The following is a 23630-nucleotide window of genomic DNA, read 5'->3' as shown; positions in this document are numbered from 1 at the left end:
CACCAGAAGCATTTCTGTAAGAGTGTTATTGTGGCCGCAATACCAGCATGTGCAGAGGCGAAACGCTCATGTGCTGCTTTTATCAGATCTAATCTCTGGTCTTTGTTGGGGATCACACGATCTCCAATCCCAGGGAGTGTTGCATAAGCAATATTCTGTGCACTGATGTGGTAAGAGTATTTTGTAGGGTAGGCTTTTGGGAGAGGCTTGATTGAGATAATCATTGTAGGACTGGACACAGTAGTACAAATCACAGACAATCAATGTGAGTTGTCCTAGATCCATATGCTCTAGTGCTAAGATAAGGGCTTAAAGTTCAGCCAGCTGAGCTTTGCAGTCCCCCGGGTCTGTATGTAGGTATTGTGAGGGTGGATGCACCACCCTTCATCACTCCACTCATGACTGTGCAAGCGGCTGAGTATTGATGTTTGGTACCTACAGCTGGTTGTGCTGCCCCTTTAGTGTAAATGACAGTATGGTATCTGTCAAGTCGCAAAATGTCTAGAGGTGCGGGATACTCCTGTTTGTATTGGAGGAACTCTTGTGTCTGAAGTTTTGGATCAAACATGAAATCAACATGGGTGGCAGTCATGAAGCTTGCCCAGTGAATCCAACATGGATGTAATGCTTTAGCGTTAGGAATGCTTGCTTTGGTGACGGCTCTAAGGCAGGCACCGGGGTAACGTCAATAATGTGTCTCCCTTGAGCAAGTGACCGCTCCTTGATGACAGCTGTCTGTACTGCAGTTAGAATTTTTTCTGTAAGTGCAAAACATTGTTCTGCATTGGAATATAAATGTGATTTATATGCTATGGGCACTGCGTCGCCTTCGTTAAAGGTGACATAAGTGAACCCAATTGCACCAGCAATTATTCTGATGACCAAATTTGTTTTGTTGTTGCGGATGTCTAAGTGTTTTGTTTCTAGCATGTCCTGTTTTAGTCCTCTCAGGATGAGTGTGGGTTCTACTGTCCAGTGTCTGCTAGAAAAATCAGGGCGTATTAAGTCATAGAATGGCTTGATATGTTGTGCATGGTCAGGAATGTACATTCTGCCAAAATTGAAGGAACCAAATAAAGACTGCAGTTCCTTGACTGTATTTGGGGGCTGGAGTTGAGCACATTTTTCTAGAAAGTGCAGAGCCAGGCTCTTGCCTTGTTTGATAGCTTGTATCCCAGGATCAGTACTCTGAGAAAGGCTATTTTAGTTTTCCTAAAATTGAATTTGTAACCAAGGACTGTGAATCCTAAAACGATCCAATCGACCTTGGCAAGATGAATGTTGAGGTCGTCATCTGTGAGATAGATGTCATACACGTAGGACAATGCCTCAGGATCAATATCATGCAATATTGATGTTACCCGGGGTGAGAACAGCCCTGGGCTGTTCTTGTAGTCTTCGGGCAAATGGCAGGAGCGTTTTTGAGAACCGAATGAGAATGCATTCAGGTCGCGAGTTTCGTGAGCTAAGTTGTGGCAGAAAAAACAACTGGAGATGTCCAAGGTTGTTTTGCATTTTTTTTATGTACTATGTTGTTAATTAGTGCTGTGTGAATTTTACATTGTGTATGTGCCAGTATGACTGTTTAAGTGTCTGAAATCTAAGACTATTCTATAAGAATGGTCAGGTTTTGCAATGAGGAGTAACAGGTTATTCATTGCAGAGACGCAGGGCTCAATTAGTCCCTGGTACTAGAGCTGAGAGAGAATCTCCCTCACTGGAGCTTTGGCTTCATGGTTAACAGGATATTGTGGCTGAGGCCGGGGTGTAGACCTAATAGGGATTCCTTGTCCCAACCTACATGATTGCGGTATAGTGCAGGTGCCTGCGCTAAAGCCTAGTTGACAAAGTAGGCTGGTTTTACTGCCTCTGGAACAAGATCAGAGAAAAAAGGCAAAATTACATTTTCCCCATGTGGGAGCTTACGGATGTGCTCAGGTGGCCAGTCCCTTTCAGCCAGTAGGTTATCAAAACTAATTTCATCCGAGAATATCACACTAATGGTGCGCTCTATGTCTCCCTCAATTTGGATATTTAAACCATATACCCTGTCGGGTGGGAGCATGCACCTGACCGCAGTCTCGACTGCAAAAAAGGTGCTAGTTGCTAGTTGCTGTCGCATCCAGATGATCTTTCAGACACTGGAGACATATCATGATCTCTGCTGTGCTGTTTAGCAGTGTCACTGCCCACATCTTGTTCTTCCTCACTGAAACATGGATGAACTCCTCATCAGAACCCGACATCGCCATAGCTATCCCAGAAGGATACAAAATCACCCGTAGAGACCGCACCAATAAACCAGGAGGAGGAATCGCCATAATACACAAAAACTCCATCAAGGTTTCCATCGACACCACAGACAACGCAGAGCACCTACACTTTCAGGTACACATCAACGCCAACACCACCCTAAGAGGAACCCTCATCTACAGACCCCCAGGACCCCACCCCCCATTCTGTGACACCATCGCTGACACTATCAGCTCTCACCCCCTCACCTCCACAGACTACCTACTCCTTGGTGACCTTAACTTTTGCCTGGAAAGCACCCACGACCGCAACTCCATGGCCCAGCTGGACAACCTCGCAAACCTTAGCCTCAAGCAACTGGTCACCTCACCCACCCACTCAGCCGGACACACGCTAGATACAATCTTCACCTCCAGCAGCCACATCACCTTCTCTCACACCACCAAACTACACTGGACTGACCACCACTGTATCCATTTCTCCTTCCTGAAACCCCCCACTCACCACCGACAACATCCTACTCCCTACCGCAAGTGGAACAAGATCTCCAAAGAACAACTAACTCCAACCTCGCACAAGCCCCACCTCCCAGTACCAAAGACCCCAACGCCGCCGCCCTCAACCTCACATGATAGCTAGAAACATGCGCAGACTCCCTCTCCCCATTCAAAAAAACAACAACACCCGCACCATCAAGACCGCCCCCTGGTTCACCACAGAACTTCAGTCTTCCAATCGAGAATGCTGAAAACTTGAGAAAGCCTGGCGCCAAGAACCCTCAATGAGCAACTTGTCCGCTCTCAAATCAGCCATGCGCAAACATCACCAACTCATCCGGACCTCCAAATGATCCTTCTACAAAGAACGCATAGATAACAACACACACAACAGCAAGCAACTGTTTGCCATCATCAAAGAACTCACCAAACCCAAATCCTGCACCATCGACCCTCCACACTCCCAAGACCTCTGCAACTCCCTCTCCAACTACTTCCACAGCAAGATCGCAGACTGTCAACACCAGGACAGTACGCGCTCTACGGCAGCATAATGCAGAATGACAAATTGTGTGCTGATATTGCATACTAACTTTTTGCATTACAGGTATTTATCTTGAAATGTCATTAATGATGTTTGTAATGTATTGTTCATTTTCAAGCTTGTTCATTTACAAAGCCTTTCTTGCAGACTGGCTAGGGTGTGGCATGTAGGCGGGCTTGGGTCTATTTAAGGAACCCAGCCCAGCTCCACGTGCTCACTATTCAGAGGTCCCGGTGCAGAGCAGCAGCATTTTGCAGAGCTCCTGTTCCGGAGGCCTACTTGGACATTTCCTGGCCCTGTCCTCCTTGCTGATCTTCAAGCAGGGCGGTAAGGCGGAGTTTGGGATAGACCTCGACTCTGTTTTCTAGAAACATTTCAGTTTTTGGCTTTGTGATTTACCTTGTGTACGGTTTACTCTTGGCACTTAACCCTTGCAGTTTGGATCGGCAGAGTGCGTGATCATTTTGAGGCATTTGGATCTTGATGGTTGAATCGGCAACAGTGAGTGCGATTCATTCTTGGCAATTGACCCTTGCAGTTTGGATCGGCAGAGTGCGCGATCATTTTCAGGCATTTGAATCTTGATGGTTGAATCGGCAACAGTGTGCGCAATTCATTCTTGGCAATTAACTCTTGCAGTTTGGATCGGCAGAGTGCGCAATCATTTTCAGGCATTTGAATCTTGATGGTTTAATCAGCAACAATGCGTGCGATTCATACTTGGCAATTAACCCTTGCAGTCCAGATTGGCAGTGTGTGCGATCATTTCAAGGCATTTGAATCTTGATGGTAAATCAGCAACAGTGTGCGCGATTCATTCTTGGCAATTAACCCTTGTAGTTCAGATTGGCAGAGTGCATGATAATTTCCAGGCATTTGAATCTTGATGGTTGAATTGGCAACAGTGTGCACGATTCATTCTTGGCAATTAACCCTGCAGTTCAGATCGGCAGAGCGCGCGATCATTCCAGGTACTTGAGTCTTGATGCGCAGTCTAGCAATAAGGTGCGCAATTACTTCTGGGAAATTGAATCTTGTAATGTAGATTAAACAGGGTGTGATCTTTCTAAACAGAACAAGTTGAGTCAGGTTGCCAACGCTAAAGTATCATTCATGAATAATGTAGCAGTTAATTCTTTGGGAACACTGTATTTATTGACTCTTGTTGTGATGTAATTGCTATTTTAAAGATGACCTTGAGAAAATTCAATGCTCAGAGTATATGATTATAAAATGGTCATGGTATTGAAAAGTTCTTGATCTCTCATGTAATTAGAGCATAAAGAGTTAAAGCAAAGTTCATGAAGATTAATGTGAATGACCTTGCTATTGTGTTCTGAACTCTTGCTTCCACAGGTCTCCTTCCCCATCTCCGGGCCATCATCAACAGCTCCTTCGAGACTGCAACTGTCCCAGATATTTGGAAACAAGCCGAAGTCAACGCTCTTCTCAAAAAACCCAAAGTAGACCCTGAAGACCTCACAAAATACCGACTCAGCCCTCTATTCCTTTTCCTCCCAAAGGTCACAGAGAAGATAGTAAACACACAACTGTCTCGCTTCCTAGAAGACAACAACATACTCAATGTCTCCCAGTCTGGATTCCACAAAAACCACAGCACCGAGACCGCCCTCATCGCCTGTACAGACGACATCAGGACCAGATTGGACAAGGGCGAGACTGTCGCCCTCATCCTCCTAGACCTCTACGCAGCTTTTGACACAGTATCCCACCAAACCCTCCGCACATGCCACTTTGACGTCGGAATTCGCAACAAAGCCCGGGACTGGCTCACCTCAGAAAGCACCTCAAAGCATTGCTTTTCGAGCAGTAACCCCCTGCCCCCAGTGGCTTGAGACCCTACCGGGTGAGTAGTGCGCTTAAGAAATGTGTTTGATTGATTGAGTGTTCTCAAGTGTAAAGGCATTTTTAATTGACAGTGCTACCACCTTTTCCTTTTTAAACTGTGGCTTTTGTTGTGGGGACTTTTCTTTTTTGTTTGAAGACTGGTGAGGCTTTATTCTATTTCACGTAGTCAGGATGTCGCGCTGACTGGCCCACTCTCTCGCTATGTCTATCCTGTGCATCCTGAAAGAAATGAGAGGGAAATTAATCAGCATATCTATCAAGAGCTTTTATATTTTCTCTATTTGTGAGATTATATTTCCTGCCAGACTTCTCCGGGTGTGGATAATCTGCTCTCTGACTTTGTCTCTCTTTGATTTGTTTTTGTTTATCCAAGTGCTTTTTAGAACCCTCCTGTGCTTGTTTATGACCCTCTCTAGGGGTGGTACTCTGTTTTTCAAGCTTTTTCGGCATGGCTACCAAACTATATTGTCCTATACTAGTATAGGTTTCGGAAATCATTTTCGGGTAGCTGTTTCTCCTGTTCCAGGTGTGGAATCTCTCTGAGCCACTGGAGTATAGCCATTGCAACTGCTTCCCTTTTAATGTTAGTGAGTATGATTGAGGAGACTGTGTCGAAGTTGTGCATTATTTTCATCCTCAAGTCTAAGGCTAGTGCAGCCTCGTGCTCATTCGGAATCTATTTTAACACTTCTGGTAAATTGGCAAGTGTTGGAGTACCATGTGTGGTAGTGTGTATTGCAGTGAAGACTGAACCCTGTGTGGCGCAGTCATCCACTGATGGAACCATCCCGAAGGGCAAGCACATTGTAAGAATTCTGTTTGTCCTGTGGTCCCGTATGTGGAAACACAGCTTCCAGTTGAATCGTTTTCTGGGGTATCCAGAACTGGATTTTCTCTCATTCTGTGGGCACTTTACCCATGATAGAATGTACTGCTTGTGGATTAATCCCAGTAGTAGCCAATTGATCTCCAACAGATGCTGGTGGTGCTGGACGCACTGTTGTAGTGTTCAGAGTTCGCATTATGAACTGAACAAGTCGTCTATATAGTGTTACTAGCTCAATGTACAAATTACGCAGATCAGCTGGCTGCACGTTTTGTATACCTGGTGAGGTGTGTATGTGGCAAACATAGGCCAAGTTGGCCCTTCATTACCTAAGGGACCTAATCTCATGGGTTGTTTTACTTGTGGTAGGGCACCAGTAAACCAGTTCTGATGTAGTTGATAAGTAATCGGAATTTCAAGATGCTGGTATGCTTGGTACAGTTGAGGTACGTTTGCAATTCTGTATGTGTGGAATGTGTATGATCTTTGGTCTTCCTGAGGAAAGGTGACCCAAGAGTAAAATGTTTCTGTTTGGTAAGCTATATTATCTTCTACGATGAACGTGACATCCCCTCCCTCGTCTGTTAAGCTACACGCTACTAGGTGTAGTGTTAAGGCCTGTCGGGCATTCTCAAGAATGTCTCTGGCATTAGCCCTATTGTGAAATGGGTAAAGAGATGGAACACCAAGTGGGGAGTAAGTCCTTTTAATAGTTCAAGCTCAAACAACCCACAGCCTAGTTAGGTACTTACTGTTCAGCTGAGGAGGATCTTACTCAAGACCACAGACATCTCCGTATAATGCTACTTAGGGTACCTGTTGTATCTGAGACAGTGATATTCAGTGTATCCTTAAATTAGTTCCTAAAACCATCACTGGTAGCGCCATGTCATAGTTTGACTCTTGCTTTAGGCAATACTGCTGGTTTAAGGATGACAGCACATTTGTTTGTAGGTGACTATGCCACTCCTACAACAAGTCGCAACTGTTGACCCAACCCTCCCGCTCACAAGCTGTACCTCACCAAAAACCCAAACAGTAAAAGATGATTTGTGGCAGCCTTTAAGAATGGACTCAAGAGTGCGACATCTCAGGGAGGTCGTGGTTAAATGAGATTATCTGTTTCTCACATGAACAGCATGTCTCAATCAAACACAGGCAATGAAAGAGATACAGTAGAGTTTTGAATATGTTTTATTAACAAGACTGCAATCTATGATAAATTGCATGGGCTGCAATGATTAGGATAATGCACAATGCAAGAAACAGAAAGGTAAAAATGAGAGTCATGATAACAGAGACACTCGCCATCTTGCAAGAACATGTAATATGAAATGGATGTGAAATAGGCTCTAATACTCCTGCATAATGAACCTAATCCCTAACCTAAGAGAGCTAGGTGTGTTAAACCTAACCTGACGGTACCATGTCCATGAAAAAAGCCCCTGAACCATTGTTACCTTGGAATGAGGTCTCTAGATTAGACTCCGCGGGGACACGAAGACTGGGTCAGCATCAAGATGACGTGTAGCATAGATAGCATTGATGGCATCTGGTAGGTATCCCTTTGATTATCTTGTCTGTGTGAGATGTATTTTTCCAGATCTGGTAGGACGCCTGACGCAGGTATGTTCCCAAACAATAGATAAGAAGGCATACTTGGGGTGGCAATTATATAAACAATTCCCTGAAAAGGTACATTATGTTACTATCACACAAAAGTGAAAGGTGATAGTGACACCTTTACAAAGTGCCACTGATAACATGAAGCTAGAACATCTTCCTAACTATAAACATGGCAGCTATCTTGGAAGAAATAATTAAATAAGTGTGTTAAAACAGAACAAACTAAGTAGGTTAAAAGACACTAGCTGACGGAGGCACAGGCCTGCAAGCCAAAGGCTAATCTAAACTCCTGATTCCCATTAAAAAGAAATATGATCCACTACAGGATCTGTGTCTTCCAGTGCCATTAACAGGGCCATGAGCTCTGCATGTTGTGCAGGGAAGTCCCCTAAGGTCTGCATATAAGTCTGTTGTGGATGGAATTCACCATCTTTCATGTACCCACACACGACCGCACGTGCAGTGGAGTATTGATGTTTTGCTTCTACTGCAGGATAGGCTGAGCCATCAGTGTACATAATTGTTTGATATTGTTCAATAGGCAATGTGTTTGCTGGGACTGGATATTCAATTTCATATTGTAAAAATTCTTGAGTTTGTAGTTTGATGTCAAAAACATAGTCAAATTCAGTGGCCGTCAGAGATGTTGCCCATTGAATCAAACGTGGATGCAGTGCCTTAGTGGTTGCCACACTTGCCTTGGTGACAACCTCATGGATGGAATCAGAGATACGGCAATGATGTGTTTCCCCTGGGCCAGAGGTCTCTCTTTAATGACAGCCATCTGAACAGCAGTCAGAATTTTTTTCTGTGGGAGCAAAGCATTCTGTTGTAAAGTACAAGTGTGATTTATAGGCAATAGGGACGGTATCATCTTCATTGAACGTTATGTAGGTGAAACCAATGGCACCAGCAATTACTCTGTTGACCAAATGTGCTTTATTTCTTGTAAGTGTTGTGCTTCAAGCATGTCTTGTAATGTTTTGAGTATGTCTGTGTGTTCCACTGTCCATTAGTTACTTGCAAAGCCAGGTCTTATTAGATCATATAATGGTTAAATGCGCTGTGCATAATCTGGAATGTATGTTCTGCCAAAGTTTTAAAAGCCCAGCAGTGACTGGAGATTCTTGATAGTATTTGGTGGTTGTAATTGTATGCATTTCTCTAGAAAGTGGGGCGCCAGGCTCTTGCCTTCATCAGCAAGTGTGTATCCTAAAATTAGGACACTAAGGAATGCTATTTTCATACATTTTTATTTAAATTTGTAGCCCAATTTGGCAAATCCCACAACAGTGCAGTCCATCCGTCTTACATGTTGAATGAGATCATCATCCGTGAGGTAGATATCATCTACATGGGACAATTCCTCTGGATCAATTTCATGTAAAATTGAAGTAACATGAGCTGAAAACAGTCCTGGACTATTCTTGTACCTTTCTGGGATACAGCAAAAGCTTTTTTTGGGAGCCTAAAGCGCTGAAACGTGTTAAGTCCCTACTTTCAGGTGCTACATTTTGGCAGAAAAAAACGTTGGAAATATCCAAGGTTGTTTTGTACTTTTTGCACACTGTGTTGTTAATGAGTACTGTGCTATGGGCATTTTGAATAGCAAATGTGCGTGTATGACTATTTAAATGTCTATAGTATAAGACTATTCTATATGAATGGTCCGGCTTAGCTATGGGGAACAGAGTGTTGTTCATTGGTGAGACACAGGGCTCAATTACACACTGGTACTACAATTGTGTGAGGATTTCCCTCACAGATGTTCTAGCTTCGTGTGTTTATCAAACATTGGGTTTGGGGCTGGGATTTATTTAGTACTGTATGGTACAGAGAACTTTTGTCCTACCATACATGATTGTGATATAATGCGGGGGCCTGCATCTTCACCCAATCAATGGCAACAGCCTCCTGGAGCTCTCTGGAAACAAGGGGTGAGAAAGAGGCTTCAATTAACTCTTCCCCATGTGGGAGATTACGGACAAATTCTGGTGGCCAATACTTTTCGGCCAACAAAATATCATAAATGGTAACCACGAGATCCCAAAAGATAGCATCTATTGTGTGCTCAATGTCTCCTTCTAACTGTATCGTTACTTTATACACCCTATCAGGCATGGAGACGCACATATTTGCAGTCTCAACTCGTAAAAAGTAATCAGTTGCTTTCACCTTCAGATGCTCTTGAAGATTCCAGTGAACTATTGTGACCTCTGGCGTGCTGTCTAGCAGGGTCAGTGCCCATGTTCTGTTCTTCAGTAAAACTCTCATCCTGAGTGGCGTTTTGTATAGAAACCGCTGCCACTTTTTTCTTTTTGAATTGGGATTTTTGTTGGGGAAGTTTCTCTTCTTCTTAATAGAAACGTCAGATGAGTGTTGTGAGTCCTTTTTCAGTTTCATGTACTCACTTTGCTGATCTGATCACCCACCTCTCTCAATGCATCTATCCGTTGAGTCCTGAAAGGAAAGAGATTGGCGTATATCAGTATATTGATATCTGTCAGAAGTTTTTATATTATATTTATTTCTAAGATTATAGAAATTTTGAAGGGTCTCCAAATGTGGAGAGTCTCCCCTTTTTTTTTCAGGTATTTGCTTTTGTTTATCCCAGTGTTTTTTAGAACCCTCAGGTGTTTGCTTGGTAGAATCCTTATTGGATTTACCCTGTAATTGGGGATTGCTAGGTCTGGCTCCCAGACTATCCTGACCGATGTTAGAATAGGTCTCGGGCAAAAATGCCCATTAATTTCAGACCCAAAACGAGGGCCGGGGCAGCCCCATATTCATCTTGAATTTGCTTTAACGCTTCCAGAATATTGGAAAGTATTGGTGTACTGTGTGCAGTTGTATAGAGCATGGTAAATACCATGCCCCATGTATTGTAGTTATCTATTGCGAGAACCATCCCAAATGGCAAGCACATGGTCAATATTCTATGTTTATCCTGAGGTCCTGTGTAGGGAAAGACTGCTTCCAGAGTGTTAATTTTTTGCGCTAACCAAACCAGAATTTCTTCTCATTTGGCGGGGACTTTGTCCATGATCGAATGGACAGTTGCAGGGTTGATGCCTGCTGAAACTGCATGTCGTTTCACCGGAGCAGCTCGTCCTGAGTTTGTATTTACTGTTTGCATTACAAATTGTACTAATATTCTATTTATCGCTGTAAGTTCACTCTATAAGCAGGGAACCTCAGCTACCGCCAAGGTGGCTGCATTAGGATGTGGTGTACATGTGGCTAATAAAGGCCAGGAAGGACCATCATTACTCAAAGGGCCTAGCCTAACATGTAATATTGGGTGTGGTAGGGCGCCATCAAGCCAGTTGTTATGTTCTTGATAAGATAGAGGTATCTTTAAATATGCATAAGCTCCGTATTGTGCAGGTATGTGTGGAGGAGTGAAATTATGAAATGTGTTAGTGTCGGAAAAGTGACAGAAGAATAAAAAAAATCTGTTTTGTAGGCTAGATGAGTCTCGACTACAAATGTTACAGGACCCCCCTGTGCCATGAGGCCATGAGCTAGCAGATGAGCTGTAAGGGGATGTCGCATGTTTACTTCAATTGCTACCTGTCCACCATGGTAGGTATATCTGTTCAGAGATAAGGACACCAAAACATGGGCATTGATCCTTTTAAGGTTCAAGCTTGAAAAACCTACAGTGTTGGATAGGCACTATCCACCTATCTGAGAAGGAGATCCTCCATATCTCGGACGTCTCTGAATATAGTATTGAGGTAGCTTTAGAATGTACTGAGATAGACATACTCTGGAGTATCCGAGAATTAGTGCCTTATCAAACATTGGCAGAGCCATGTCATGTGGGCTCTCATTATCCTAATGAGGCTGCTGGATTTGGGCAGCAGTGCCACCTGAATTGAGGGGAACTGGGTCCAATCCCACATCATGTGACAACTGTCGGCCTAATCCAGTTTCTGGCTAACTAGCAGCGCTTTACCTTTGTCCAAGAGCTGGGATAATTGTGGCAACCAGGCACATGACAAGAATGACTTCTCAGGGAAATCGTGGTGAATCAGATCCCAACCTTTTCTCTCAGTTACAAAAAGTCTCACACATGCGAAGACAAACAAAGGCAGAAAATAGTTCAATGAGATTTATTGAGCTGAGTCTTAGATAAAATTAGATGAAATACAATAAAGAGAATGATGAAACACGCTAAAAGGAAAGTTATGGTGAGAAAAGTGAAACACAGAAAAAGTAACCCCGTACTGTCAATAAGCACTGTGTATGTGCAGTTCCTACCTAAACTATGTTGAAGCACAGTGTGTTAAAGCCCTAATCCGCCCATCAGGATTCTCCCCTGGGAAGACATCATCCTCCACACCTGAGTGTGCCTGTTGTCTTGAGAGACACCATCCCCAAGTAGGCAGGAGAACCGGTACCCTCGGCAAGCAGCTGTAGCAAAATCGATCAGCATGCAGTTGTGGTCATCTTGCTGGAGCCTCCCTCTAACATGCATAGGGCAAGGGAATGTTTTTATAATAAAACAGCCTGTGTTCTAGGAAAATGTGCCCACATCAAAATACGTGTGTTTCTCGTCTATGTTAGAGACGCAATGTACCACTTTGTACCAACAACCCTATCTCTACTGCAGCCTTGAGGAAAGCACAGGGTGAAAGTGTGTCGCGCTAGAAGACGTAATGCTTTCCTTGGTGAAAGGCTAACTAGATAAAGAAAATAAAACAGCACCACAAATGTGAATGATTCTAAAATAATAAATGAAGCAGGAAAAAATTTAACTAAGCTAAAGGACACAAACAGCAGGCCTAGTTGCAAAAATAAAGTGCCCAGAGACATTACTAAACTGGCTCTACAACTGGATGGTCTTGGTCTCCCACATACTGAAGTCCTGCCATACTAAACTTGCAGTTCTATTATCTTAATAGAAACAGTATACCAGCAGAGTGTCCTGCAGTGGTGCAGCATGGTCCTGTTTTGGATCAGCTGAGTTTGGCTGCGCACAATCATGTGAATTAGGTAATTTGTCCCTGGCATCATGATTACATCATGGAAATGACAGAGGCTGGAATTCATGCGGTGTCTTTTTCTCTGGTCATTGGCATGCTAACTTGCATTCTTCCATATCTAGATAAAAACAGCTTTGTGCTGCTTGCGAACAAAAATTTGCTATTTTCTAGAGCTTTAAGTCTGTGATTATCAATGTAGTGAATGATTAATACTAGAGTGAATGAAAACCAAATCAGATAGAATGTCAAGAGAGAATGAGCATGCAGTTTGCAGGGAGAATATATCTGAAGAATGTGACCTTCGCAGTTCAACTTTGTGCATTGCAAGTGCCTCTAGAGGCAAAATGTCTGCTTGTAAGCTTTGTTTGTGCTATTTTACACAAGAAAGTAGATGCAAATCAAATGCCATATAACATTACTGGCTTCATAAAACATTGTTAGGCCCTATAGAATTATATCCTAAAGTATAGTTAACACTGAGGACTAGTAAAGCAAATTACACTATACACAAAGGTAAACTTACATCTTTGTGTAAATTTATGCTTTTTCAGTATTCACAACACTGCAGTTCAATAGTAAGTTTATGAGAGGGGAGACTCTATAGCGGGGGTGGAGAACTCCTCACCTAAAAAGATGGGCCTGAAGGAAAGAATTCCCTCCCCAAGATAGAATACCACATTCTCAAAATGTAAACTGCACAGATACTACTATAACTGAAGCAAAGCACAATTATGATTTTGTACATTAGCCTAAATTGGACTGATTAACATATTACCAAACATATGGAATGTACATCGAAGTATACTGGAGTAAATGTCTGACAAACTAAATATGATCTTGACTTATATAACAGATCTCATTGTCATTGTCAGACCTTCAACATCTAAAAATCTTTTTAGGACCAGAACATGTCAAACTGACTAGAAATCCCAGAAGTTAAAATAGCATCTGGATGGTCACATTACAGCAGGAATCTATAAATTGGAGATTGGGTCCCCCTAGGGGGGCCCAAAGTGATCCCAGGGTGGAGCCAGGGCTTTGACCAAAGAAGCATCATGCTAATAACAGGGCTTTTTTTTTAGCTGAGAAAAATGAGCAGCAGTAAACCGCTCTGTAATGGGCCATCATTAACATGTTTTGTCCTTTATATCCAAGCTGGAAGTAGATCTTGCAGGGGAAGGGACTCCAAATACTCTTCAAAACCCCCATTCTCACTTCTAACAATCATGCTGTCGATACTTTTACACATTAGTAAGGCTGACCTGACCAGAACAGTATGTTTGGCATTGTGTATCTGCTTGCATTTTTAGAACAGTAACAGAACATACCTGCAATGTTTAAAGAAGTGTAGACATATTGAAACTTTACCATTTTAACAATATATTGTGAAATATTTGGAAGGGGGCCCGATGGTTTTTATTTTATTTGGGGACGCAGCATTAAACAGTTTGAAGACCACTGCATTATAGGCTATTCTGACTGGGGAAAAGGGCAAAAGCCAGCATGATGAACAACCACTTCCTACCCAAATGGGTAGTATTGTTCTAGTTGAATGGACTCAGCATGACATATCTGATGATGAAGAACATCATAAATCAAATTCTTTGAAAACTTACATTCAAAATGCTCATCCCTAGCACAGGTAAGCCATTTAACAGGTAAAAGGATTTGTTTTCTGCTTATTTGCTTTATTTGATTTTGGAACACTATTTGTTTTCCTGAGGTCTGCAATACCTGGCCAGGAGGTCACTGACTTTCTAAAAAATGAATTATTATTAGCATATTACTAGGCCTGGCCGGAGTTCATCGAGTTCAACTCCGCGGAATTCCATGGAGTTGGTTAAACATTCTGTGGAATTCTGTGGAGGCAGAGTTCTGTGACCCACGGAGTCCTGAATGCACCCAATCTTGGAAACACTAAGTAGGGTTGGGCCTGTGTGCAGTGCACACAGGACAGGGTGATGCACAAGAGGCCTGAAACAGCAGCTTTCACTGCCTATGTCTGAATTCAGGCCAGGGCCGTAGGAAGTGAAAGCTGTCTTTTCAGTCCTTGTTTGTGCACCAGTGTGCACAAACAATGAAAAAGAAGAAAATAAGAGATGAGGACTTACCTGGGTCCTCGTTGTCCTTCCCACAGCGGCATGGCTCTCTCTCTGCCTCCCTTTCCCCTTGCTCCACTGCCAGCTGAGGTAGGCCTGGCACTCCCATTTTGTCACCGGTGCGTACTGTAGGCCAGTTATGGGCTACACAGCGCAAGCGCTGACTGTCTGCGCTTTTGCTGTTTAGCTCATAACTGGGCTGCAGTGGGTGAGCTCTGCTCCGCTGGCGGGGCTAGCGGAGTTTTTGGCAAATGCTGCACTGCAAGCGGAGCACGGAATGTCAAAAACTCCATTAGCTCCACCAGCAGGCCAGAGCTCCCTGCCGACCCCTACATATTACTAAAGTATATTAAATATAGTTATATAAGCATATAAAATATAAAACTAAAAGTCCCATAGATTTGTTTTATAAAGGAAAACATCTAGAAATAGTAAAAGATTATTCAGCCCTAGGAGTGAATGTATCCTATAATCTTTTATGTATCAATCTTGATAGCCTCCAATATTTAAAATTGAACATATTGACATATTTTAGAGCTCAAAAGAAAAGAGATGTTCAAAGCCTATACTGCAGAAATCCTATTACACTGATACTCATTGTATGGCCCGGGGCCACATGCGGCCCACCAGGCCCTTTCTTGAGGCCCCCTCATGAGCATTCCATTGCTATTTGAAGTCTCAAACACTTAAAGCAGCCAATTTCCTGTCAAAGTCCTTCCCTGTTAAATTATTGAAATGTAAACATACGATTCAGTATACACGAGAGGCACTGCAGAAACGTACAGGAGTGGAAATTAACACATTTCTAAGGCACATTAGCATTTAATATTTACATTTCAGATCGTAACTCATTTACTTATTTCAGGATTGCTTTTCTACTTTTCGCAACTTATTTTCGCTGGTTTGAAAAACACACGAAGAAAGGGGAATGATATGTATAGAAATGTATTTTAAATAGATTTCAGAATGAAGCATACATCTGTTGTTTTCAATCTTACTTTTCGTATATGATTGATCACCCAAATCCCCTCACCCCACCAATGCTGTCCCCAGACAAACCCTAAAACGTTACCTGTGGCCCCTTAGTAAATATTTGTGCATACCCCTGACCTAGCTAAACTATTGTCTTTTGAATCTCAACCTCAGAAACCTTATTTAGGCCGTAGTAGATCAAGTGTAATTCAGATGATCAGTCTTGAATTGTGATTAACAAATATAACTTTCTAAGTTTCTATCCAGATAATCCATTATTTTTTCACCTGTTTAATAGTTCTGACTATTTATCAAAATGATGTGATGGCGAAGGCTTAACGAAGACAGGAATAAGATCTATACATATTTAAAAATATTGTCCATTTTTATGAGTTTTTTAGGGACTAACTATGAAGAGGCCTTATCTCTAAAAAAATAGTTATTTGATGAAGTTACTGTTAAAGAAATGTATTAAATCAAAAAGTCTTTATGTTGGTCATCAGCATTGTTTACGCATAAAAAATCTACACTTAAATTTTCATATTTTTAAATTTAGAGAAGTGAAGTTTCATATGAAAGCTGTAATTTGCCCTGTGCTCACAGGAGTTTTTATGAAGTTGAACTTTGGACAGTTGTCAATGGATGAAAAATGTTGGGCTAAAGGTATATAGGCTGAGCATCAATCCTCATTGCCAGTTTTACTGTGCTGATACACAAGATTTACATTATGTACTGTTATTTTGCCCTGTACTGTCAGGCTATCAGGCACAATTTATCATACTTATATTTTCAAGATACTTCATACAAACATGTAATGAAGCACTTTTTTGATAAATTCACCCACAGTGAATATTTGATAACAGTAACTTTTAACATCTTTTTTTTTGTATTTATTGAACATTACACACAGGTATAAGCTAAATAGCTAAATTAGAAATTAGAAACAATCTCCATACGCAGTATTAGTACCTTTGGAGTAATACACTTATGCATAGCACCAACATTACAGTCACACCTTTGCGGTCTGCTTTCTTACATTAATGGCTAGTTTGGTGTTTGTTGCTAGTATTCACGGAGATCGTTTGAGTGAGAGAAGAAGGATAGGAACTGAAGAAAGAAGGTAAGTGTAATAGTGGTAAAGAGCGAGGGAAGGGGCAGAAATAGGGAGCCAGGAGTATCGGCTTCATTGTTGTAGCGGTGTTATTCGGCTTCTTTCGGTTAGTGGGTGTTCGGGGTGTATTTAGTGTTGTTATTTAGGTTATGTACTGTTTACTGTTACTCCTATTGTTTGCTGTTCATTTGCGTGTTTGTGTTTTTGTGATCAGGGGGGGCGCTCATCGTCCCTGCTTTTAAGTGTTGTGACAAAGGAGTTCCAGGTTGTACGGCCCTTCACTTTGATCCCTCTATCCTGTAGCGATTGCAATGTGTATGTCTCTGCTTTTGCCCAGCGCAATAGTTCTGTGTGCCATAGTGTCTGTCCTGGTGTGTTGGGAGCTTTCCAGTGCATAGCTATTAATCGCCTGTACAAGACTAACGCTAAGTCTATACATTTGTGTATTTGCTTTTTGCCTTTAGGTCTTTCTCTTATTCCCAGTAAACATAGCGCTGGGCTGAGGGCCAATGGAACTTCGAGCCATGCAGTTATTTGAGTTATTATGTTGCTCCAAGCAATCAGGATCGGGGGACATTCCCATGTCATGTGAAAGAAAGTAGCTTCGATGGTGCCGCATCTTGGGCATTTCTGGGTTGATTGAGGAAACATTTGTGCGAGTCGGTGTGGTGATAAGTATGTCTGATGTAAGTAGTTAAACTGTGTGTATCTTAGCCTGGGGTTACGTGATACTGTGTGTGTCGATGTTATGGCCTGTTTCCACTCGTGTTGTGATAGAGTGTAAGTGAGGGTCTGGTGCCATCTACTTTTAGCTTGTTCTTGGCCTTGTGTGAATTGTGTGGTCAGGGTTCTATATATTCCCGAGATATTCGGTAGGTTTTGCGGGTTATTTAACAATTTGTGTAGGATTGGGGCTACAGTAGGTTCTTTGTTCCCCCATTTCCATGTAGCGTGTATTAATTGTCGCACCGCTCCGAATGTGATGAAATCACCTCGTCCTAGATTGTGAGCGGCATCTAGTGCCTCATATGTGCTTAGTTGCCCGTCGTTGAATAAGTCGCCCACTGTTTGTATGCCTTTCTCTGGCCAGGTTGATAAATCAAGTTTTGCAGCTATTATTTCAATTTTGGGTATGTCTAATAGGGGTATCTTGGGGGAGTATTGTGGTGTCTTGTCACCACACAGCACATATTTGTGCCAGTGCATTATGCAGTAGTATATTTTGCGTACGCCATGTGTCGTCCCTATCTGATAGGTGGCGTATTATGTTAGTATGTCCTAATTCACCGTATACACTTTGTGCTTCTGGTCCGCAGGGTCGCGTATCCATTTAAGCACCCACTGCAGCTGGGCGGATGCATAGTATAGTTCTAGTCGTGGTACCCCCAACCCGCCCTGTGCCAGTGGGTAGTGTATTTTGTTTTGGGCCACTCTACGACGGCCGTTACCCCAAATTAGGTCTGACAATATGCTGGATAGGGATTTAAAGAAGGAGGCAGGGAGTGTCAGTGGTAGCGCAAAAAAAAAGTATAGCAGACGTGGTAGGACCACCATCTTTGCAATGGCCACTCTGCCCAGAGGGGAGAGTGGAAGCGAGCACCAGAAGAGTAAGGATCCGCGAAGGACTCTGATGGCGCGTCCTAGATTGCCTTCCTTTAGATCCTGGGGGTCATGGTAAATATTTATTCCCAAGTACTTAAATGTAGTGTAGCACCATTGCAGCTCAGTCGGAGAGTGGACTATGCGGCATGAGTCTGGAATCGCACGCATTGGAAATAGACAGGATTTCGACCAGTTGACCTTAAGCCCGGATATAGCACCGAATTGATCTAGTAGCTCGAGTATACCAGGAAGGGAGGTGGCATAGTCACGCAAAAATATTAATGCATCGTCTGCATACAGAGAAACTATACGGTGCTGTGGGCAGTCTGGAATGCCCCAGTCGAACGCATGTGTGCGAAGTCGGGCGGCCAGGGGCTCAATGGCGAGAGCAAACAGCAGTGGAGATAATGGGCATCCCTGCCTTGTGCCTCTTTCCACTCTAAAGCTCTCAGATATAGTTTCGCCTGTTTTAACTTAGCTGTCGGTTCAGAGTATAAAGTTTTAATCCACCCAACGAATGCCTTGCCAAAGCCCATGAGTTCATGTGTTTCTAGCAGAAAAGGCCAACCCAGTGTGTCGAACGCTTTTTCAATGTCCAGTGACACTGCTACTTGTCCGTATTCATTTTCAGGGGTGTTTGCCATTAATCGTAGTAAGTTCCTAATATTGACATGTGTGTTGCGGCCGGGTATGAATCCCGATTGGTCGTGGTGCACCAGAGTCGACAGCAGTGGGAGAAGGCGGTTTGCTAGTATTTTGCCTAGTAGTTTGCAATCTGTGTTTAATAGTGACAGAGGACGATATGAGCGGACATCCATTGGGTCTCGGCCTGGCTTGTGCAGCACCACTATTATTGCCTCACGTTGTGATTCGGGTAGTTGACCTCGTTCTAGGGCTTCACCCAACATTTCAAAGTATAGCGCTAGCGATTGCGTTTGGAAGGTGTTATAATATTCTATGGGGAGGCCATCACTTCCCGGTGCTTTAACGTGTGTCAGCTGACGTAATGCCTGTTGCACTTCCGCAATGTCTATTGGTCTATCTAGTTCCTCGGCCTGTATTAGCGTGAGTTGCTTTATTTGTATTCCACTAAGGAACTTACGCAGTTGTTCTTGTGTGTGGGGGGGTGTGTGCTCTATATAATGTGCTATAATATTCTCTGAAGGCGTCATTTATTTCAGCCTGGGTGTTTACGATTGCTCCCGAGCTTAGCCGTATCGCCCCGATAGGAGCACTATGTCTCTCGTTTTTCAGGAGCCATGCCAGAAGTCTTCCCGGTCTATCGCCCTCTGAATGCCTACGGGCCATATGATATTTATAGTCATATTGTCTCAGTCGGTGGTCTGCGTCCTTCCACAATGTGCGCATAGCTGTGAGGCCCGCATTGTCTATTGCTCCCTCTGCGAATTTACATTCTGCGGTTCTTACATTTTGCTCGTGCATTTGGATTTCGTTTGTCAATGTTTGTCGTACCCCCTTGGACATTGACATGCATATGCCCCTGACCACCACTTTATGTGCGTCCCATTCATTTGCTCTGGATTTCGAGGTTCCTTTATTAAGTGCAAAATATGTGGTAATTTGAGTGGCTATCTCTTTCCTGAAGGGGGGGGTCCAGTAAAAGTTGTGGTTGCAAATGCCACGTTGGGATGCATGTGCGTGGTCTGCCCCACTTGATTTGTGCTATGAGTGGACTGTGATCTGAGATCACTCTAGCGGAGTATTCATCTTTGGTGAATTTGTATGTCAGTTCAAGTGAGCAGAGTATTAGGTCTATGCGGGTGTGTAGGAGGTGCACAGGTGAGTGGTAAGAGTATTCCCTGTCCAATGGGTGGAGGTATCTATTTGTGGCACGCAGTTCATGTCGCCACCCCAAATATTGGGTATGTTTAAGGTGTTTGATAGGTGAGATATGGTGGTTTGTAGAAATTCGCTCTGCTTAACGTTAGGGGTGTATAACCCAGTAATCGCTAATGGCTCTCCATCTAGTGTGCCAATCAACTGGATATACCTGCCTTCTTTATCTGTTGTATTATGTTTTGTAGAGTATGGCACCCCGGGCGCTATCCATATCATGACCCCCCTCGCGAAAGACGATGTGCCTGCTGTGTATAGTTGTCCCGCCCAACTTTTTTCCAATGATTTGGCATCTGCTGGAGTGATGTGTGTTTCCTGTAATATAGCAATGTGTATATGATGGCGTTTTAGGTGTGCCCGTACCCTATTGCGTTTAACTGCACAGGCCATGCCTTTTACATTCCATGTTATTATGTTGTATGTTGTGTCCTTATGCGTCATTTTACGTTATGTTGGCTATCGCCCTGGAGGTCCGCCTCAGGGGGTATTGTTGCCTCTATGCATCGCCCTGCATGGTATCGTCACACGCTTTGGCCCCCCCGGCCGATTACTGTCCCGCATGTGTAGGATATTAATGGCCCGAGAAATTGGTGTAAGCACCTACTAAGAAAAATAGAATAGAGGAAAGCAACAGAAACCAATAAAAAGGATATACTGGGCAAAGCCCAACTTTAAGTGTTTTGGCACAACCGGTGCCTAAATCGAGTCCGAAGGGGTACTGTTCCATTCAGGTACCGTGTAGGTAGTGGGGGGCACGCGTAGATGAAGGCTAGTCTCTCGCCCCTGGTCCGTATTAGTACAGGTTTTTCCCAGTGCCAGCATGTGAGTTTCCTTATAATTAGGTGTTGGTATTTCAGCTTCAGCGCGCGGCCGAACCGGGCCAGCATGCAACCAGTGTACTTTTGAAGTGAGCTTTCCCTCATATTATGTCCGTAGACATTTTAGGGCAGGTGTCGTTAGTTTCGGCCCTTTGGGGATACCAGAGAGTGGTTCTCATATTTCATCGGCCACACGTGGGGTGAGGCTCGGCCCCCTCGCCAACGGAGAGAGGAAGGGGCTGGTATCACTGTGTTGCGAGCTACTGTCGATACACTCTGCTTCCTTATTAGTGCTCAATTGCGAACTTGCTAATGTGCTGATCTCTTTTAAGGCTTGCGCCTGATCATCTGCCATTTGTGTTTTGGTTGGTATCACCAAGTTGTTTTTCTTTTTTTTCCCTCTATGGGGGTATGGGGTTATCCATTCTTCCTTTGGCTTGTCTTCTTTAGTTGGGTCGACTATGCCTTTCGCGTGTGCCCAGGTCCAGGCGTCCTCCGGCGTTGGAAATATGAGTGTTTTTTCATCTGAAATTATCCGGAGGCGAGCTGGGAACATGAGTGAATAAGTAATTTTATTCTCTCTTAAGACTTGCTTGATTTTGAAGAACAAGGCCCTTTTGTTTTGAACTTCAGTCGTATAGTACGGGTAGGCAGTGATAATGCAATTCTCCATGCTGGCCGTGCCAGAGGTTCTGAAATGCTGTAAGACAAGGTCCCTGTCTCTACAATTTAGAAATCTCGCTATCAGTGGGCGGGGTGGGGCGCCCGGGCGAGGAGGTCTGCCTGGGATTCTGTGAGCTCTTTCTATAATTGGAACTTTAGTAGAGTCTTGTATTTTCATTGTGTCTTTAAGCCAATTCTCCAGGAATACTTCAGCCTGTGATGTTTCTGCTCTTTCTGGGATTCTCAAAAATCTGATGTTATTGCGTCTGGAGCGGCCCTCTGCCTCCTCAATTCTTCGCTGTAGCTGTGTGATATCCGCCTCTAGTTGCTGTATTTTGTTTTTCATGACAGTTACCTCTTGTTGAACATTTTCTAATGCTGTTTCTGTGTCCGCAACCCTATCTGTAAGTTTGTGGTGATCCGCTCGAAGAATGGTGATTTCCGAGATTGCAAAGTCAATTTTACTCTCAAGGGAAGTCTTGGTATCCATGACTGCTTGCAGCAGTTTTTCGAATTGTAACGAGTGCTTGCGGAGTGTCTCATTCACTTGTGATATTGTTGTCCTTTGTGATTCTGGTGGGGTGCTGCTGTCCGAGCTAGGTCCCAATTTGGGTAGTTTTGGTTTGACCATTATGCCTTCTGTAGTATGCTTGTAGAACATCCGAGGGTATCGTGCTTTGCCCACTCGGGGTCGTTAAGTGCTGCGGTTAAGCGGTGTTGTCTTCCAGCTTTTAAGTGGTAGGCTATGCGAGAGGGCCCACGTTGTTTATCTGCTAGAACGGGTTGTCATTGCTAATTTTGCGCACTTGGGCCTTGGCATTGTGTTTGTTTTCGGGCGTCCGCGGCGTCGCGGGCTCCCGGTCTCATGATACTGTTCCTCCAATCGATGGCCCCCCCTCAGCTTTGGGGCCGACGCCCTGTGTCCACTGCCCAGGGCGAGCCGCGAACGGCAGCAGGGAACGCCTCTCAAGTCCGCTTAAATACTTTTATTCTTCTCGTCTCGGTCCTAGCTCATTCGGGGCCGCGGGCACCGCCTCGCCCCGATTCCGCCACTGCCGCCATTTCCGGGCCTACGGGTCGCCATGCAAAGGGGAGCACCCAGCGGGGGATCAGGCTGGCCCACCGTTCATAGCCCCGATCGATCCTCAATCAGCTTGTGGAAAGCACTTCCCTGGGATCGTAGTGTGTCCACTGCGCTTCTTACCTCGGGCCACCGCTCCGAGTTCTGCGATGGTCCGCTCCGGCCCGTCCTGAGCCACGTGCTCTGCCTCGTCCCGCCGACACCTCTTCTGGTTCCCCGAGCCACGAGTATGTGGTCGTGAGGAGCTCTAATCTACATAGCCGCACTCTGCCGAAGATCCGTCCCTTTCGTCCGGAAGGCTGGGCCGCAATCCCAGTCTCGTGAGGTCTTATCGGCCGGGACGTCGATTGATATGCTCTTCGGCTCTGGCCCCATGGGACCGCGCGTCGCACGTTTCTAGTTGTTGCATGTGTTACGGAGCCTAGCAATCCTTTGAGAGGACTCAGGGATGGCTTTGGTTTACAACTTTAGTATTATTTTGGCGCTGGGGTCAGGATCGATGAAGGATTCTAGTGGGCCGAGAGCAGAGCTCCTCGTTCAAGCGTCCGCTCCGGCCGCCATCTTGGCCACGCCCTCGTAATTCGAAATTCTAAGTAATTAATTGTGTATTTTATTTTTTGCTCTACAAATTAAAAGTATATTTCTTTTAGATAATGTGTACATGGAGACATTATTTGAAAATAAATAAATGAATACATGTGTAAAAAGCAATATGTACAACTGAAAATTTTTAAAAAACTGCTTTCTCCGAGTCTTAAAATTAAGTTGGTATCCTTAAATTGATTCACACAAGCAGTGCAAATATATCTAACGGAATCCCA

This window comes from Pleurodeles waltl, chromosome 1_2 (genome assembly GCF_031143425.1).
Source record: "Pleurodeles waltl isolate 20211129_DDA chromosome 1_2, aPleWal1.hap1.20221129, whole genome shotgun sequence".
Taxonomy (NCBI): Eukaryota; Metazoa; Chordata; class Amphibia; order Caudata; family Salamandridae; genus Pleurodeles; species Pleurodeles waltl.
The sequence above is the reverse complement of the archived record's forward strand: the minus strand, read 5'-3'. Positions refer to the sequence as shown.